Source organism: Chiloscyllium plagiosum, chromosome 15, assembly GCF_004010195.1.
Source record: "Chiloscyllium plagiosum isolate BGI_BamShark_2017 chromosome 15, ASM401019v2, whole genome shotgun sequence".
Taxonomy (NCBI): Eukaryota; Metazoa; Chordata; class Chondrichthyes; order Orectolobiformes; family Hemiscylliidae; genus Chiloscyllium; species Chiloscyllium plagiosum.
Window position 1 is genome coordinate 56,911,822 of NC_057724.1, and position 14,051 is coordinate 56,925,872.

A 14,051-nucleotide genomic window follows, 5' to 3' on the forward strand; every position below is an offset into this window, starting at 1 on the left:
GGTGGAGTTGTTGACAGTGAGGAAGGACGTGTCAGGTTACAGCGGGATATAGATAAGCTGCAGAGCCAGTCAGAAAGGTGGCAAATGGAGTTCAATGTGGGTAAGTGTGAGGTGATTCACTTTGGTATGAGTAACAAAAAGATGGTGTACTGGGCTAGTGGTCGGATACTTGGTAGTGTGGATGAGCAGAGGGATCTTGGAGTCCATGTACACAGATCTCTGAAAGTTGCCACTCAGGTAAATAGTGCAGTGAAAAAGGCATATGGTGTACTGGCTTTTATTGGTAGAGGAATTGAGTTCCGGAGTCCGGAGGTCATGTTACAGTTGTATAAGACTCTGGTGTGGCCGCATCTGGAGTATTGTGTGCAGTTTTGGTCGCCATACTATAGGAAGGGTGTAGAGGCACTGGAACGGGTGCAGAGGAGGTTTACCAGGATGTTGCCTGGTACGGTAGGAAGATCGTATGAGGAAAGCCTGAGGCATTTGGGGCTGTTTTCATTGGAGAAAAGAAGGTTTAGGGGTGACTTAATAGAGGTGTACAAGATGATTAGGGGTTTATATAGGGTTGACCATGAGAACCTTTTTCCACGTATGGAGTCAGCTATTACAAGGAGGCACAGCTTTAAATTAAGGGGTGGTAGGTATAGGACAGATGTTAGGGGTAAATTCTTTATTCAGCGAGTTGTGAGTTCATGGAATGCCCTGCCAGGACTCTCCCTCTTTATGGGCATTTAAACGGGCATTGGATAGGCATATGGAGGATAGTGGGCAAGTGTAGGTTAGGTGGGCTTGGATCAGCGCAACATCGAGGGCCAAAGGGTCTGTACTGCGCTGTATTTTTCTATGTTCTATGTTCTATGTTATTACTCATCCCAGAGGACAGTTTAGTGTCAACCACAATACTATGGGTCTGCAATAACAAGTAGGCCAGAGTAAGAATAGCAGTTCCTTCCCTAAAGGACATTTGTGAACCAGATGGATTATTTCTGGCAATTGACAATGGTTTCATGGTCATCATTAAACTTTCAATTCCAGATATTTAATGAATTCAAATTCAACCTTCTTCCTTGAAAGGATTCAAACCCAGATCTCCAGAATATTACCAGGGTGTCTGGATTAGTCGTCTAGCTTTTAATAACACCACTACGCTATCACCTCCCCGCAAAATTAATTTAAGATTGAAGAAAGCCTAAAACTAAAAAGACAAAAAAGGTAGCTGCACTCAAAGAGTGACAAATGGCATCAACCTGCAAGAAAACAGAAAGCAATGAAAACAGCAAATTAAGTCAAAGTAAATGAGATATCAGTGAACTATGAAACAGCTTAGGTGAATATGGCTTGCAGGATTTATACAACATACTCAATTGTATTATGATGAGAGAAAATCTTTGGAACTCAGAGACAAAGATATTTAGTGCTAACAGTGAAAAGATTCACTGCCATTCAAGATTGCAAATGTTCCCCAGGAATTAAATTCCTCCCAGATATCTTTAAGAAATAGGAAAGAGTCATTGATGAGAAACTGAGAACGCAAATCAGCAAAGGGCAGTTTGATTCATCTCAGTAATAAAGGCAATGCTGATTTTTCTTTTGAGGCAAAGTGAAAATGCAATATCAAAATGGCCAACACAATATGAAGATTACATTCATCGATCCAGAAAAAGACTTATGACTAGATGCCAAAGGAGGAAGTCTGGAAATGTATATAAAATTCTTGGCAACCATGAGAAGCATGTACAACTATTAAGGGACATGTACAAAGAATACAGACAAGAGCTCGAAGTGAGTTTGGAGTGTTGGGAGGATGGTGGTGGATGAAAGAGTGATGTGAAGAGTAAAGGTGTGTAACACTTTTGGATACTAAAGCCCCTTCCTTTTGGATTAAGCCCCTTCCTCTGTAACTGTCATGGATGTTCTAACTAAGCAAGTGAAATAGGAAGTGCCCTAGTGTTTACAAATTATATTGTTCTGCAGTAGGGATGTTGGGACCATGACTGAATAGAGGGTATCTAAGTTGAACGTGGTTGACTATTGTAAAGGTGGGCATGTGAATTGAGGTCATAGCATATGAATCTGTGGAGTTAGGCAATAGACTAGCTGGGTCACTATGGCAGTAGCCATAAAGATAGACCTAGGATACATGTTTGAAATGGTTTGTAAATGTCTTTATCTAAAACTTAGATCATCCTATGCCTTTTAAATGACAACATTAATTCTTGAGACAATATTTTAAATTCTTGCATGTTTCAATGTATGTTCTGTGGTAAGATGCAATGGGTGTAACAATTTGATGTTCACAACCAAAGCCTCACTCGCTGATCAGGATATTTGTAGCTCAGCAATAAGGTTGACAATGAGCACCTTACCATGATTACCAGAGTGTTTGCCCCACTAAGTTGACAGCTTTGCCATAGGAAGTGACTGCATCTGATCCTCAGAACCTCTAGCAGTTTGGAGTGCCATTCCAAGAGTAGGTCTCTCTTCATGCAGTCAACACCAGTTGACTAGTAGTTACAGTTGGCTACTATTGTTTTCCATTTAAAAATTCATTCATGGGATATACACATTGCTGGCTGGGCTAGAGTTTGTTGCCCACTCCTGGTTGTCCTCAAGGTAATGGTAAGCTTCCTTCTTCACCGCTTGAGGGAAATTCACAATGCCATTAGCAAGTGAATTCCAACATTATGACTGAGCTACAGTGAAGAAGCAGACAGATCCTGTAGAGCTGGCAACAATCCTTAGAGATTACCTTAGTTCTCCAAGTAGGCAGAATATATATTTCCAAGTAGGGACTGAGCGTGGTTTGGAGGGCAACTTGCAGATGGAGATCCCAGGTACTTGCTGCCCTTCTTCAGCGAGGCTTTTTGGGAGGTAGGTAGTGGCAGAGAATGAAGGTAATTAGATTAGATTAGACTACTTACAGTGTGGAAACAGACCCTTCGGCCCAACAAGTCCACACCGACCTGCCGAAGCGCAACTCACCCAAGGATTGTTGCCAACTCTACAGGATCTGTCTGCTCCTGTCTATTTAGCTTTTGGGTTTCTCCCAGTTACACTGCGTACTCGGATTTTCACAATGAGCTCAACCCCAGTTTTATAGTGAAACAATCCCGGTCTCTCTCTCCGTGTACCCCCATCCCCAGAGAGTGGGATATAGGCACATGTGCCACTCACCACTGTAAAAACTATTCAAGCAGTTTGGAGGGATTGTCACATTTTTGTGGTTCTCACGATAGCCAGACTGGATATTTAATCCTTGGAGGTTCGTTATGAAGCTATTAACTCATTGATGGCATCCCTCTTTCCCCTGAGAGAAAGTGAGGGCTGCAGATGCTGGAGATCCTGCTGGACACACTTTCCTTAATCTTGAAGAAGGGCTTATGCCCGAAACGTCGATTCTCCTGTTCCTTGAATGCTGCCTGACCTGCTGCGTTTTTCCAGCAACACATTTTCAGATCCCTCTTTCCCCTGCAAAGAATGTTTGTGACCATGCCATAAACTGTTGTTCATTTTGCAACAGAAACAGGACAAATTCTAAACCTCCAGTTGGCCACTTATTGGAGAGTTCCATTTAATGCAAAGTAAGCATGACATTAATCCTAAATAGCTGAAAATGTGTTGCTGGAAAAGCACAGCAGGTCAGGCAGCAGCCAAGGAGCAGGAGAATCGACGTTTCGGGCATGAGCCCTTCTTCAGGAATCAATTAATCTTAAATAACAGTGTTTAAAAAAAAATTGCACACCCAAGTCTCCCTATAGCATGGCATGTCACCAGTTCCCAGGGATATCAATCTATCATTCACCTTAAAATTTGGTAGTAACTTTCTTGCAAATACAGGGTTCATACAGTTAGTGTCAATTCCCACAACCATCACAAAACATGCTGTGCAGAACGCTACACTGACAGAAGGGAAATACACATTCCTGACGAAGGGCTTATGCCTGAAATGTTGATTCTCCTGCTCCTCGGATGTTGCCTGACTGGCTGTGCTTTTCCAGCACCACACTCTTCAACTCTGACCTCCAGCAACTGTAGTCCTCACTTTCTCCCAGAAGGGAGAACTAGTTGGGCATGTACAAATAATCTTGCAGAGATCACATACGGAGGTATGGCATTGAGGGTGAGTTGGAGGTTTGGATTAGGAATTGGCTGGCTGGAAGAAGACAGAAGGTAGTAGTTGATGGTAAAGGTTCATCTTGGAGTGCAGTTACTAGCGGTGTTCCGCAAGGATCAGTTTTGGGACCATTGCTGTTTGTCATTTTTATAAATGACCTGGAGGAGGGGCTAGAAGGTTAGGGTGAGCAAGTTTGCGGATGATACGAAAGTCAGTGGAGTTGTTGACAGTGAGGAAGGATGTGTCAGGTTACAGCGGGATATAGATAAGTTGCAGAGCCAGTCAGAAAGGTGGCAAATGGAGTTCAATGTAGGTAAGTGTGAGGTGATTCACTTTGGTAAGAGTAACAAGAAGATGGGGTACTGGGCTAATGGTCGGATACTTGGTAGTGTGGATGAGCAGAGGGATCTTGGTGTCCACGTACACAGATCTCTGAAAGTTGCCGCCCAGGTAAATAGTGCGGTGAAGAAGGCATATGGCATACTGGCTTTCATTGGTAGAGGAATTGAGTTCCGGACTCCTGAGGTCATGATGCAGTTGTATAAGACTCTGGTACGGCCGCATCTGGAATATTGTGTGCAGTTTTGGTCGCCATACTATAGGAAGGATGTGGAGGCACTGGAACGGGTGCAGAGGAGGTTTACCAGGATGTTAGGGGTAGATTCTTTACTCAGCGAGTCGTGAGTTCATGGAATGCCCTGCCAGTAGCAGTGGTGGACTCTCCCACTTTATGGGCATTTAAACGGGCATTGGATAGGCATATGGAGGATAGTGGGCTAGTGTAGATTAGGTGGGCTTGGATCGGCGCAACATCGAGGGCCAAAGGGCCTTACTGTGCTGTATTTTTCTATGTTCTATGTTCTTCTATGTTCTATGTTTTTTTCTATGTTCTATTTTCTAGTTTGTAATCACAGCCCGAAAATCACTTTCTAAACTCGTCCTCGTGGAGGATAATAAGGGTACCTTGTTTGACTCTGTTAGGTCACCAAAGCTCTTCAGGATTGATCATATCGCTTTGCATATTCCTCGAATAAAATACATCAGACCATGAATCTTTGCAAATTTGTAATTAAACAATCAGGTGGTCCCTTCCAGCATTATACTGATTACTGCCTAGTAACTCACATTGTGCAATGCCACTTCTGCTGCCTTGCCAATTTTTTTCTTCTTTACAAAGCATTAAATTCTTCCTTTGTTTATGTCCAATACACAGTGGCAGGCCACCATCCTTGACTTTATAGGGGCATCATTGTCACTAAGAAGTGCTTGGCAAAGCCGTTCCTTGTCTGTCTGCCAGACACATGCTGTTAATGGCCGAATGCCACATCATTGCTTTGCTCTCATGTGACAACATCATGAAGGCAGTGATGCAAGGTTCTTCTCAAATTCTACACCAACAGCTCCCTCCAATCACTGCACTGCTGATTAGCCTTTCGATGTAGCTTGACAAGTTAGCTACTGCAGTTTCAGAAGTCTACACTTCTTCATATTCTGCTGGATTGTCATAAACTATAGACAACTCAAGGACAGCTCACAGAGAAGCCTTAAAATAAAAATAAAAGGCTGATATTAAAAGCTAAAAGTTAGGAGAGAAGAGTTAAAAAGAGTGACCAGGAAATATGGCAGCCCAAATTTTCTGCCTTCTTACAATGGTGGATTTGGTACATAAACCTGTGCACTATCCTACATATACACTGTCTTCAGGAGGCAAAACATTGTATTATCAAATCAAAAATCAGGCTCCATAGCACAACTAGGAGAAACCCAGCAACTATGTAGAGACAAGAACAAAGATCCCACACAATTTGTGTCCCTAGAAGAGAAAGCGACAACATCTGGAATCGCCCTCACTCCCTGCAACCACTTTCCTCTTCAGAAAAATCTCTAGTAAAACCCAACCTTTCCATGTTGTCAGAACTGACTGACCAAAGGTGGAGTGAACGTGATTACCTTGAGCATTAAGGCAGGATTTGACCATGTTTTGGTTCAAGAAGTTTTTGTAAAACTAAATCGGGGAACATTATTTACTGGTTAGAGTCATATCTAACAAAGAAGACAATTTCTAAAATTGGTAGAGGCTAATTATCTCAGCCCTACAATACTATTGCAGAAGTTTTCAAGAATAATGTCCTATGCCTTACACTTCAGTTGTTATAGTGTGAATTCGGAAGCAGAGGTGTTTTCTGAGGATTAGCATTCAGCACCAAAATTCGTTAGATACTGAAGTAGTCCATTATTGCATGCAAAGGAAACAAGTTAGTATCATGCTACAGTTTGAGACAGCAGGGTTGTCATGCTGACCTCAAATAATGAGGGGTTTGAACCCATCCTGGGTTTGTCACTCTGCACCCTAAATAATCATCCAACCAACTGAGCTAAATGACCCATCCTCATTTCTCCATGCAGCCAAATATGAACAGCATTCTGGTTTGGCCTGATGAGTAACTTTCATACTACAGAAATACCAGGCAATGACCATCTCCAACAAGGGAGAATGTAAGCACCTCCCCTCATCATTCTGTGCCATTATCACTGCAGGAGTTCCACTATGAGCATTCTGGGCGGTCACCGTTGTCAAAAACAAACTGAACTAGACCAGCCATATAAACACGTAGGCTAAGAGAAATTCAGAGACTGGAAATTCTGCAGATAAAAACACCTCTGACTCCCAATGCCTTTCCACCATTTACAAAGCACATAAAATCAATAATGTGATGTAATGTTCTCTACTTGCCTGGATAAGTGCAAGTCCAACAATAAACAAGCTTGATAGAGTCTAAATCCAAAGCAGACCACTTGACTGACATCCAGTTAGTCCATCACCTTTCACAATTGTCACTGTGCATCTCACCTACAAAGATGCACTGCACCAACTTGTCAATGGCACATTCCAAATCTATGATCTCTACCACCCGAACAAGTAAGGGCAGATGATGAATAGAATGCCTACAAAACAGAAACAGGCCACTTGCCTCATTGCATCCAATGCTAGCTGAGGGAAAGAACAAGTCACTTAGCACTAGACCCCCTCAATTTCCCATAGGCCTGGATTTTTGTCATTATTAAAGACAATTATCCAATTTCCTTTTGAAGACCATGATCGAATCTGCCTCCATAAAACACTCAGGCACTTTGGCTTTAAGAGGTATATTTTGTTCTTTTTTTTCCCTCTAAGAGAGAGATTTTGAGTCATAGGAGTCAAGCTGTCTCTTCCAAATCAAAAAAGTAAACAGCTTGTGACGTCTTGGGGGTTTCTGTCTAAGAAGTTGGAACAATAGGAGGAGCCTGAATGGGTGGAGTGAGGCTCCCATAGAACCTGAGGCTTAATTTAGCTTTCAACAGTTGCTGGGGTTTTTGCAGCTAGTTATGGAAGCTGCTGCAACTTTCTTTCTGTTACAGCTAAAAGCTTGGATTCTCTTGCTGCTGCCAGAGTCTCATGTGAGACAATCAATTTTACAGACTTTGCCTTTTCCAAGCGCATGTATATGAGATGTTCCTATATTGGAATAGTTGCTGTTTAGTAGTTTAATAACGTATTATTGTTAAAGTTTCCCAATGGAGTTAAAGTTTGACCAATTCTTCTTTCTTTTATTTGTATTTTAACTATAGCATGCAAATAAAGTATGTTTTGCTTAAAGCTAAGTGGAGGACCTAATGGAATTACATCTGGAACACAGCGTCTTACACTTGTCTTTAAATAAGTTTTTAAAAAAGGCTAGCTTTGAACCTATATCCTTGAAGGGTGTTTGGTCTGGTCCATAACACTAGCTCAAAGAGTTAGGTAAATTGTACATTTTATAAAACCTTTAAATTTCATGCCCAGTCAGAGGATAGTGGACTTGCTTTCCAGAGTACTACCTCGGTAAGGCAATAATAGCCTCCAACATACCTTGATCATTTCCCATTACTAGAGACGGTCATACTGGCTAACCGATGGTCGGGAAACGATTTAAAACAAAGTGATGACATCCTGCCTTTAAAATTTGAGAGCACCCCCACACTTTCAGGTTTCCCAGGTTCCACTCCCTACCACCTCAATAGTGCACCTCTGCATTCTTCCCAGGGCCACAATGTTTTGTGGCTGTTTACCATAGAAGGGAATTGAACAAAACCAATAGAAACGTGTCGATATAATCTATGTTTAGAATCATATAATCCCTAGAGTGTGCAGCCCATTGAGTTTACACCAACCCTCCGAAAGCCTCCCACCACCATCCCACTCTCCCCATCTCTGCAACCCTGTGTCCCTTACAGTTAATGCACCCAACCTATACAACCCTGGACCCTATAGGCAATCTACCTAACGTACATAAATCTTTGGACTGTGGGAGGAAACCGGAGCACCCAAAGGAAACCCACACAGACACGGTAAGAACTTGAAAACTCCATACAGACAGTCACCCGAGACTGGAACTGAATCCATGTCCCTTGCGCTGTGAGGCAGCAGCGGTAACTATTGAGCCATCATGCTGCCTTAGTTTGGAATTGAAGATTCCTGAACACAACTAATAAATCACTTTTAGCTCTTCAAGTCCCATTACAGCTGCAAAGCCCATAGTCAGTCAGTTAGCCAAGACATTGAGATATCGTATGTGCCCACTCGTACATACAAATTAAGAGCAGGTTGAGCTCATTCAAAACTCATGGCTGGTAGGATTGCAATCAACTTCACATTCACCCCCTACCCCTGATGACCTACGACTCCCTCGTTAGTCAGTAATCTGTCTACCTCTACTTTTAAATATCCAGTGACCCAAGTTTAGACAGGCATGAAAAGATGTGCTGGTACTATTTCAAGTGCAGGGCTATTCATTGGACATTATAGCTAACTTTCTCTTCTCAACACTAACCAATTGCCCACCTTGCTGCCATTTTTTCAGCCATTGTATGTGCACATTTCTTGAAACATTAATATAGAATGAACAATTTCATTTTTTTAGGTATAAAAGCTGGTTTTGGTATCCTAAAGATGTGGAGGTCTCTATTAAAATGCAGGTATGTACACCATAATTGCAGGACAAATGGACATGGATACAAAATGGGAAAACTCAAATTCAGGACTAATGGCAAGAAATGTGTCCTTGTCTATAAGAGAGTCCTTTAAGTACTCCAAAGCTCACAATTTCAAGTAGTGGGCTGAGAGAAAAGGAATAGATCATATTGTCTCCACATTAGCACAATCTCCCAGGTAGAAAAATGGAGATGGTGGTGTGGTGGTAGTGTCATCACTGGCCTGGTGATTTAGAGGCCCACGTTTATGTTTGTCTTCGAGACAAGGGTTCAAATTGCATAACATTAAAATTAGAACATAAGAACTAGGACCAGGAGTAGGCCGTTTGGCCCTTCAAGCCTGCTCTGCCATTCAGTAAGATCATGGCTGATCTTTTTGTGATCGCAGCTCCACTTACCCATGCTCTCACTGTAAACCTTAATTCCTTTACTGGTCAAAAAATTATCTATCTTAGCTTTAAAAACATTTACTGAGGAAGCCTCAACCACCTCACTAGGCAGGGAATTCCACAGATTCACAACTGGCTGGGTGAAGAAAATCCTTCTTAATTCAGTCCGAAATCTGCTCCATCGAGTTTTGAGGCTATACCCTCTTGCCCTAATTTCACCCACCAGTGGAAACATCCTCTCCTCTTCTATCTTATCGATTGCCTTCATGATTTTATATGTTTGTATAAGATCCCCCCTCATTCTTCTAAATTCCAATGATTACAATCCCAGTCTACTCAGTCTCTCCTCATAAGCCAACCCTTTCAACTCCAGAATCAATCTAATGAGCCTCCTCTGCATCCCTTCTCGTGCCAGTATATCCTTTCTCAAGTAAGGAGACCAAAAGTGCACTCCAGGTGTGGCCTTAACAGCACCCTATACACCTGCAACATTACCTCTTTACTTTTAAACTCAATCCCTTTAGCAACAAAGGAGAAAATTCCATTTGCCTTCCTAATTACTTGTTGTACCCCCAAACCAACCTTCTGTGATTCATGCACAAGGACACCCAGGTCCCTCTGCACAGCAACTTGCTGCAATTTCTTACCATTCAAGTAATAAATCCTGAAGTTCAGCTAATAAATCCTGAAATATAAAATGGTGAACAATGAAAAATGTAATTAATTGTTGAAAACGTTATCTGGCCACTTAGATACCTACATCCCACGAAAGAAAAGTTAAGATCATGGTCAATGTTCTACCTCAAGTGGACTTTGCTACTGTATCTTCATGTTCTCTAATTCTCCTTGTATTCAAAAATCTATCACCTTCAGTGGGAAGGCTCTCATTCAATAACTGAGCATCTACAGCCCTTCTGGGGTAGATAATTCTAACAATTCACAACTATCAGAGCTGATTAATTTCTCCCATCTTAGTCTTAAACAGCCATCCTGATAGAAACAAAGTTCCCCAGATTGAGAGTTTGCAGCCGGGAGAAAAGAGCCCATATCATCTATCTGGAGCTAAAATTTTGGAGGATGCACTGGGTTGGTCACCCAGTGGGAAATGTTTAAAAAAGGCTGCGTCTTGCATCAACACTTTCCTGTGGGTAGCCTTAACACATTTAAAGCAGGATTCACTGGCTGTCAATGATACATAAAAATGTAGCCAAAAATTTAATTTTCTGGAGACAATGTAACACAAGCCATGCAAATGTCCAATGTTAACTTGTTGTCTGTGCCAAATAGAGAAGATGTTTGATAAAGGTAAAGAAGGAAAAAGAACCCTTGCGTTAGCTGATGATATCTGTCCATAATGGTGGTAGAAGCTGAAAAAATCAATTATTTCAAAAGGAGCTTGGATGGGCACTCGAAGACTCTTAAGTTTAAGAGTCATGAGGGTTGAATGGGGAAGTGACTGGATTGCTCCGTGGACTCAATGGGCAGAGTTGCCTCCTTTTGCATTGTGAACAACTGGGCCTCTCAGTGGGAAGAAGTCCCACCCTGGAAAGCTGCTGGCAAATGTGATTGGCTGGTACTTTTGCAATCCCAGCAGAACCCTCTCCAGAGATGTCTTGCAGCAAAGTCTCTTCACAAAGTAGTGTTATGGCAACCAGATCTCTATTGCACACAGAACACATACCAGAAGGATGTTTTCCCCTTTCTTTCCTGTCTTTTCACCAACTTTGGTTTTTAAAAAAAATTGCTTTAATTCTTGTTGTGCTTCTACTGCCCACACGCCAGTGCAGGCAGGTTGAGGTCTTTCAATGGATTAGCCGCTTAACTGCCTCAACAGGTCCAAGGGCAGATAGTCTAGTGGGGCCTTATCCTCTCTTTAACATGCTGCAAGATCAGATCTACACTCAGGTGAACAAAATTTATTGGACAACTATGTGGCACACTGTTAACCAGAAGTCTGGGTTCATGTCCCATTGCTCTGACGGTGTGTCATACTATGTCTGAACAGGTTGATTAAACATATCTATATAATAGGAGGTCAGGAACAATATCTCTTTGGAGTCACAACTGGGCATAAATTCCAGTTCCATGTGTTCTCTTATCTCTAGATCTAGTTCCTTTCACCTAATCATAAAGTAGAACACTTTACTCAATATTGTATGGATTGGGTTGGGGTTGTGCAGCAAAGTGATGGGCTACATAACTGACCTATTTCTCATGCTCCCCACTTGCAAAGGATTCCCAAGTTGTACCAGTAACTAAGCCATTAAACCAAATGTACAGAAGTCGTTGCTACAAAGAGTGCTCTAGACTTGATCCTAGTTTCTGGGAATGTGTTGCAATTTTCCTCAACACCTCCCTCCTAGCCACTGGAAATGAGCTACAGTCCCCTTTCCTTTTGTGACTCCTCCTCTAGGGTGTGCCTTGCGAAAAGCTGCCTAGAACAGAAACAAGACCTTGCAGGCTAGTGATGTTCCCCATTCTCTTGCACACACCACATTTTTCTCCTTTCTTTCTTTCTCTCTCCCTCTCTCTCACACACACACACACTCTCTTTTGACTCATATTGAAAGATGGCTCTTGGCCAGGATGGTTGCCACTACCACCATCCAGGGAGGCATACCTCAGATTGAGGAACTCTGTCAGGGTGAAAAAGGGGAATTTGTATTGGCTAAAAAGAAAGGGGCACTCCCAGGAAAAGAAGGGTGTCATTTGGGTTGCTATTTAACTGTAGCTGCAATTTTTTTTTTAATCCAAATGAGGAATTGGCTTTAATACAATTTTTATATTCATCTTTCCTTTTACAGCAGTGTTTCTGGTTCTGCACAGCTTCTTTTAATTAAGTTTCAATCTATCATTAACTCCACAGTCACTGCACTATTCAAACTATTACTGTATTATTGCTCAAAAATGGTGGATTTACTTAATTTTTGTCACAACTTTGAGGGCTTCTGTGCCTTCACACAAATTGCTTCATGATAATTAATTGTTAAAAAAAACATACTTATTGATTAACTCTTTCTTCAAATCCACTGCAGTTTCTATATTAATATCAGAAAACAAGAGGCTGTCAAAAATGTGTATTCTCCTTCCACATTCAAATTTATGCATCTGCTGGGATTCTTCTACAGCAAGATACAAATATGGCTTATTTTTCTCTCATTGTCCAATTGTTAATTGTTACTTTTTTTTCTTCTAACAGATTAACAAAGGACTTGGGAGAATTTTCTTAAGAATGCTCCACTAACTACAATGCTCTGCACTACTACATAGTGCCCATCAGGGCTCACAACTTGATGTCCAGCTCATGTGTTCCCTTGCAGATGGCAAACTCTTGTAAAAAAAAAGAGAACTAACATATCATTCAGTAATACAGTTTCTGTGAGCCAAAAGTGATTATTGGCTTTTTCTTTACACAAATAGCACAGCAGGATTATTATTATAAATTGTTGGATGGGGATGGGAGAGGTGGAGGAGTGAAGAGAGGCAAAAGGAATCACTCACTCCAATAAGGTATTCAAATAGTTAAAGAGGGTGAATGTCTATTGCAAGCATGTCGCAACGGCAAAGGCTTAAAAATCAAAAGGGAAAAAAAACCTATGACGAATTATGTCATTTATTCCTGTAATGAATGAATACACAACAGCATTGATTGTCAGAAACACACTATGATAACCATTCCTTAAAGCAATGAAACATTTATACCACAAAGCACACCCAGCACAATAAGCTCCTGGTGTGCACATAGACAGCAGTGTCTGTGCGTATAAAAAGAGGTGCAGGATTTCAAGAGCATGAATTTTTAAAAGCTTATTTCCATAGTCATAATAGAAAGCTAACTCGCTCACTGACTTGATAGAGAATAAAAGAAAAATAACCAACTGACTGCACCCAGAAGCCAAATGTAAAATAAAACTAGTTTTTCTACATGTCACTCATTATTAATGCTGTTTGGGGATGGGCAGGCAAACACTGGTCTATGGATATCCACTTGCAAATAAAAATCATACCCAGTTGTACAAAAATAAAGTCACACACACAAGACATACAAGTATTACCTGTAAATGGTGGGCATGCCATTCTTGCCATTTTAAACTTCCTCCACCTCCAATGAATAACAAGCTTCTTTTTCTCGTATTTGTGTTTGTGTGTTTTTCCTGAGAACAGACCTCGGCTCATTCAGCTGCTTTCTTTACATTTTCCTCTCACGCACAGCTTCTGACCTCAGTCTGATTCAAGAGAAATCCTCAGCACTCCACTGCTGCCTGATCTTCCCCAGGCAGCCTGATCATTTATTGATACTGACTGATTGGCTGATCCAAAATCAGATACTGTCATTGGCGTTAATTTCAACATGATGTCATTCTTCCTTGTACACCTGTGATTGGCTAAGCAACTGAGCAGCTGCTTAAAGCTGAAGGACAGTTGCTTGCCCGAGGTAGAAAGCTTTCAGTGCAGCTCTGAATCATGGCTGTTGCTGTGGAAACCTCACTACTTGTTTTCCTTCTTACCCAAGCGTTTCACAGTCAGATTTCCAGCAG

General features: G+C 41.5%; 1 protein-coding gene across 9 annotated transcripts in view; it reads right to left on the reverse strand.

Moving 5' to 3' along the window:
- Positions 1-14,051, reverse strand: part of LOC122557344 (serine/threonine-protein kinase PAK 3) — a 248,127-nt gene that overhangs the window by 129,370 nt on the left and 104,706 nt on the right. The window contains exon 1 of one of the 9 annotated variants that reach the window (XM_043704956.1): positions 13,569-13,825. The exons of the other annotated variants lie outside the window; for them this stretch is intronic. The gene's annotated coding sequence lies outside the window, so the exon portion shown is untranslated. Of the gene's footprint in view, positions 1-13,568; positions 13,826-14,051 lie in introns of those variants that run through there. 9 annotated transcript variants of the gene reach the window in all.